This window comes from Salvelinus sp. IW2-2015, linkage group LG11 (assembly GCF_002910315.2).
Source record: "Salvelinus sp. IW2-2015 linkage group LG11, ASM291031v2, whole genome shotgun sequence".
NCBI lineage: Eukaryota > Metazoa > Chordata > Actinopteri > Salmoniformes > Salmonidae > Salvelinus > Salvelinus sp. IW2-2015.
This window is the reverse complement of record NC_036851.1, coordinates 50,243,691-50,250,316: the sequence shown is the minus strand read 5'-3', so window position 1 is coordinate 50,250,316 and position 6,626 is coordinate 50,243,691. Positions and strand designations below refer to the sequence as shown.

Genomic DNA, 6,626 nt, shown 5'->3' with positions numbered 1-6,626 from the left:
GAGAGAGAGGGGAGAGAGCAGAGAGAGATGAGGCAGAGAGGGAGAGAGAGATACTGTATATATATATAGAGAGAGAGAGAGAAAGAGAGAAGAGAGATTCAGGGCATAGCTACACTTTAAGGCAGAGAGAATCACACAGCTCCCTCCACTAAACACTAAACATAATAAAAAATCCAAAATTCACAGGCAGGAAGCAATACAATTTCAATAATGTCTGATGGATGGGCTGTTCATCCTCCACACAGTATAAGAAATGCATAGAGGAAATGCAAATTGTCCTTTTATAATATACCCGTGATGGCTTTATTCTTAGAATTAGGACATGTGTGAAACACGTCTGCAGATCCCACCAATGGAGAGAAAGGAGGGAGAGAAAAGGCTCGGAGGAAAACAGAGGAGAGGAAGATAACTGAGTCATCTGCTGCTACAGGAAATGCTTCTATGCTTTCATATCAGACAGCAAAGCTATAAACCACTATTTACAGAGCTGCATCTGATTAAACCTATCCACTATTTACAGAGCTGCATCTGATTAAACCTATCCACTATTTACAGAGCTGCATCTGAATAAACCTATCCACTATTTACAGAGCTGCATCTGATTCAACCTATCTGCTAGTTATAGATCTGCATCTGATTAAACCTATCTGCTAGTCATAGATCTGCATCTGATATTTGGTAGAGCGTATGAACTATATAACACTATAGGTCACTAGTATTTAATCATGCCATTTGTGTGTCTAAAACACTACAATACTGGTGGGTGATAGCTGTTGAATCATCATTGTGTTGGGCAGAAAAAGAACATGGTGGTGGCTATTTGTAGACAATACTGCCACTGTGTGGTGAAATCTGGTACTGAAGGAGTTTTTCTTTTTCTTTTCTGCTTCTGTTTATTATTTGGGATCTGATTGATAGATTCATCAGTATTTATATATGTCTTCTCTATATACCATACTCCTGTTACATACACTACTTCCTAACTGCCTCCCAGCCAGGCTCCAAGCAGGCTCACCTGAGTTGTCCTCATCCTTGCGGATCTTGAGTTTGACCAAGTCCTCTGCCTGTTGTAGGATCTGACAGGCGTCTTCCATGGAACAGTTCTCCAGTCTGATGTTGTCTATGGCCAGCAGCTTGTCACCTGGCTCCAGGGTACCAGTCCTGGGTAGAGGGTGAGAGAGAAGCGAGAGAGGAGGACTACCAGTGAGGGCGAAGACGAGAGGATGGTCTAGATTGAAGAGAGAGAGAGGAAGACAGAGAGAGACTAGGAGCGAGAGAGAGATGAACCGAGAGATCAGCAGACGAGCAATACCACCTTCCTGGCCGCGATAGCTGTGAGCATCTACAAACTATCGAAGTCTGACATATGAATCTTTAAGGGAACTAGTGTCACCTCGAGAGATGGTTAGAGAGAGAAGAAGAGAGATCGAGAGAGAGAGAAGGGGAACGGAGACGAGGAGAGAGAGAGATGGTATGAATCGATGAGAAGAGAGCAGAGAGCCTATGAAGGTTATGTCTGATATAGGCTCGGGGTGTAGTGAGAGATCAATACAGGATATCCCGGACGAGACCGGAGAGCAGTATGAGATCTGAGCAGCAGAAGCAGCAGAGGTAGAGAGAAGAGAGTATTGAACCATCATCTTCATATTTCTACCTGGAATAGTCTTACCAGGTGTCGATTCTGAACGGCGATTCAATTCTGCTCTTTTGGCCTAAGAATTTATCGAGAGTAGGCAGGCATCGTCTGAAGCTTTTGTGGACTTCAGACGAATGCCCTACTTGTGGCTCTAGAAAAATTAACACTACTACCACACCAATGAGAGAAGAATCCTGTGTAGCTAATTACGGCCCTGCATGAGAATCTCCGTCACGAGGTGGTTTGCAAATCTATGCGTCCTGAGCTTCACTCATAGGTTACGTCGAGCAAGATGGTAGTTTATTGGCGTAGTAGATTATACCATCCACCACACTCTCCCAGGCAGTGGGTGTTATACCGCCCAGCATAAATGAGGCGACGACCGGAGCCCACTGGTTGTCCTCCTTAAACGAGGGTCGGTTCCAGAGAGAGTGTGTAGTGCCGATCCACAAACTACTAGGTGAGGAACGGATGGTTATGATGAGAGACGACGGATTCCCCACTTGGTACTGTCCTGCTGGTTACAGAGTAAGGAATGGTAGCCCATGCCACCAAACTAGCCCAGGTGGGGTGGGTATAGGCGGAGATCCGGCCCGCCTACTGTTGAGGTTGCCTCTTTACAGTTGGGCTTAATCGTAGAGAGATGTCGTAGTTGTCCCGCCATCACCCACAACAACCGAGAGTGGCAACCCTTCCGGGAACAGTCACGGGGACCTATGATAATTTTGCTTATATAATGAATGTGCAGATCTATAACTCACTTATTTAAGTTGCATGTCGCTAATAGAGTTCTCAAAACGGAAACACGATTACTTGGCTAGAAGTTTACACACAGAGAACGCAATGTTCACTTCTGTGTTGGCTACCATATATTTCCGTCAAACCTAGAATCCTACTGATGGTAGCTTGTAAGCTAATTCTTGTAAATGCCCTGCACGTAGTACCTGTGTTCCTGTTTCGTGCGATGATGAACTCGGTTTCTTCTCTCCAGTTCATCCTGCAGGAAGGGGGAAGGTCAAAGGATAATTGTTCTATCTCAGTCTCATATGGGTGAATGCGAACGTGCGAGACGACTGCGGTCTTGAGTTAACTGTGTTGGACTACTTATGCAGTAACCGGACAAGACTGATACCTAGGCACACACGCTTCATGTTAGGGGGTAGGACATCTTACTGGGAAGGAAATATTCCTCCCCCTATGATGGACCGCTCTGGACACAGTGGTTCGTGTGTTTCTTTGGCTACCGCCAATAGTGACATACTAAATCCCATGTAATTAATGCACACAAGGTTGTGTAGGCGCAACCTGTAGTGTCGTTGGGTCGTGACACAAAGAACTGGCGGTTCACGATACTAGGCCGATGTCAACTACTTTCGTGGGTTCATGTGTGGATGGTGTAGGCGCTATTGGTGTCGGACTCCCGGCCGGATAGCCGACCTTGTCGCACAGATGCTCAGTGAATAGTTCGTTTGTATCGTCTGCCGCGTGCTCTGTCTATGATCTGGTCGGCTGGGTAAGGGTTATTATCTAATACTTGCAGTTGTACGAATAGAGCTCAAAGGAAATCTTAAACGGGCAAAATGCAGCGGGTCTTACAGTTTTTACTTGGAATTTCAGTTTTCTCATAATAAGGACTCAGTCCATTGGATAATAACTGTAGGATAGATTCTATTAGGATTTCTGTTGGTCACAGATCGCTTAAAAACAAGGATTAGGTGGTTGCGATGTCAGGAAACAACATGTCAGTATCTGGTGCTGACTCTACTTTCTGCCTCTGCAGCTGCGACACCCATCTCCTTACACATGTGGAGTTAATCAGGCAGTTGATTTGTGGCTTGTGGAATGTTGTCCCAACTCCTCTTCAATGGCTTGTGAGAAGTTCTCGATATTTGGGGGGTTGGAACATGCTGCTGTACAGTGATCCAGAGCATCCCAAACATGCTCAATGGGTGACATGTCTGGTGTACTTGCAGGCCATGAAAAACTGGGACATTTTCAGCTTCCAGGAATTGTGTAGAGATCCTTGCGACATGGGGTCGTGCATTACATGCTGAAACCTGAGGTGATGGTGGTGAAGATGGCACGACAATGAGCCTCAGGATCTCGTCACGATTTCTCTGCGCATCTCAAATTGCCATCGATAAAAATGCCAATTGTGTTCTTTTGTCATAGCTTATGCCTGCCATACCATAACCCCACCACTACCATGGGCACTCTTGTTACAAACGTTGACATCAGCCAACCGCTCGCCCACCACGACGCCACACATCGCGTGTCGTGCCATCTGCCCGCTACAGTTGAAACTGATTCATCTTGTGAAGAGCACCACCTCCTCCAGCATGCCAGTGGCCTACGAAGTGAGCAGTTGCCACTGAAATTGGTTACGGGACCGAATTTGCAGTCAGGTCAAGACTGAGTGACAGGTGCAACGAACAGCAGATTGTGCTTGCCTGAGACGTTTTTGGAAGTTTTGTGCAGAAATTCTTTGGTTGTGCAAACCAACAGTTTCACCAGCGGTTTGGGTGGCTGGTCTCAGACAACCCTGCAGGTGAAGAAKTTGGATGTGGAGGCCCTGTGCTGGTGTGGTTACACGTGGTCTCGGTTGTGAGGCTGGTTGGACGTACTGCCAAATTTTCWAAAATTACATTGKAGGCRGCTTATGGTAGAGAAATKAATATTYAATTMTCTGGCAACAGCTTTGGTGGACATTCCTGCAGTCAGCAGGCCAATTGCACACTCCCTCAAAACTTGAGACATCTGTGGCATTGTGTTGTGTGATAAAACGGCACATTTTAGAGTGACCTTTTATTGTCCCCAACACAAGGTGCACCTGTGTAATTACCATGCTGTTAAATCAGCTTCTTGATATGCCACACCTGTCAGGTGGATGGATTATCTTGGTAAAGGAGAAATGCTCACCAATGCTCATTAACAGGGATGTAAAAACAATTGTTCACACAATTTGAGAGAAATAAGATTTTGTGGGTATGGAAAATATCTGGGATCTTTTATTTCAGCTCATGACATATGGGACCAACCCATTTATATTTTTGTTTAGTGTATATAATCAATGGTAGGCTTCGAGGGGACTCCTACAGTAGGTACACCTACAGCTCATCCCCTGGCAATAGTACTGTAGACTACTTTATCACCGACCTCAACCCAGAGTCTCTCAGAGCGTTCACAGTCAGCACACTGACACCACTATCAGATCCCAGCAAAATCACAATCTACTTGAACAGAGTAATAATCAACCATGAGGCATCGAAGCCCAACRAACTGCATACTATTAACAMATGCTATAGATGGAAGGAAGGTGGTGTAGACGCCTACCAGAAAACTACTGGCCAACAACAAATTAGACAACTTCCTGGACAAAATGTGTTCCTGCAATAGTGAAGGTTTAAACTTAGCAGTAGGAAGCCTGAACAGTATAGTTTACATATTAGCTGACATATCAAAAGTAAATTCCATCAGAAAACCTAAGAAAATTAACAACAATGACAAATGGTTTGATGAAGAATGCAAAAACCTAAGAAAGAAATTGAGAAATGTATCCAACCAAAAACACAGAGTCCCAGAAAACCTGAGTCTACGCCTTCACTATGGTGAATCACTAAAACAATACAGAAATACACTACGGAAAAAGAAGGAACAGCACGTCAGAAATCAGCTCAATGTAATTGAAGAATCCATAGAATATAACCACTTCTGGGAAAATTGGAAAACGATAAACAAACAACAACATGAAGAGATATCTATCCAAAATGGAGATGTATGGATAAACCACTTCTACAATCCTTTTGACTCTATAACAAAGAACAAATTGCAAAATCATATACATGATCAAATACAAATCTTTGAATTAACTATTAAAGACTACCAGAACCCACTGGATTCTCCAATTAAATTGAATAAACTACACRACWAAATACAAACCCTCCAACTCAAAAAGGCCTGTGGGGTTGATGGTATATCCTATATGATAAAATATACAGATCACAAATTCCAATTGGCTATACTTAAACTCTTTAACATCATCCTCAGCTCTGGCATCTTCCCCAATAACCAAGGACTGTGGAGACACATTTGACTCCAATAACTACCGGGAGATAAGTGCCAACAGCAACCTTTGGAAAATCCTCTGCATTATCACTAACAGCAGACTCGTAGGGAAGGGAAGCTGAGAGGTCAAATATACTATTTAGTGTTTCTACTGCCAAGTTTACACCTTCACTATTACAGTGAACTGTCTCTCTCTGTAGGAGGACGACAGGAACCGTCACAAGCTCAAACAATCGAACCCCAGTCATTAGTCTGTGGTCTGAAGCCGTGGCCTGAAGCCTTGGCCTGAAGCCTTGGTCTGAAGCCGTGGCCTGAAGCCGTGGCCTGAAGCCGTGGCCTGAAGCCTTGGCCTGAAGCCTTGGCCTGAAGCCGTGGCCTGAAGCCGTGGCCTGAAGCCGTGGCCTGAAGCCGCGGCCTGAAGCCGCGGCCTGAAGCCGCGGCCTGAAGCCTTGGCCTGAAGCCTTGGTCTGAAGCCGTGGCCTGAAGCCTTGGCCTGAAGCCGTCCATACGGTCCGTACCTGTGAGCCATACTGCCTTTCTTTATGTCGGAGATGATTAGAGGCTCTCCAGACTTCTTACTGGCTGTCAGGGAGGAAAGGTAACAGTTAAAGCTGTTAGTATTTGATACATCCTGTACTTTTGTCATTAATTCAGGATGTTATAGAAAATAATTATTGTTCTTGTTTCTCGTTTCTCGTTAAAGGAAACTGAGATTCAAGTAAACAGCTGGTAACAGTTGGTGCTTTTTCAACAGACATAGAGACGAGAGACTATTCACACTACATAATGTGGTGGGGGAACTCTTGTGGCATTACACTTTCAAATAACCTCATTAAAACTTCATTTCCTTGAGATGTACTGTACATGGCTGTTTATAAGGGTTATGTACTGGTTTAAAAGTTATGTACTGTACATGGCTGGCTTT

General features: G+C 44.6%; 1 pseudogene; it reads right to left on the bottom strand.

Annotated features, from left to right (window-relative positions):
* Positions 1-6,347, bottom strand: part of LOC111970768 (glutamate receptor-interacting protein 2-like) — a 55,511-nt pseudogene extending 49,164 nt beyond the window's left edge.
* Between the last annotated feature and the right edge of the window lie 279 nt (positions 6,348-6,626).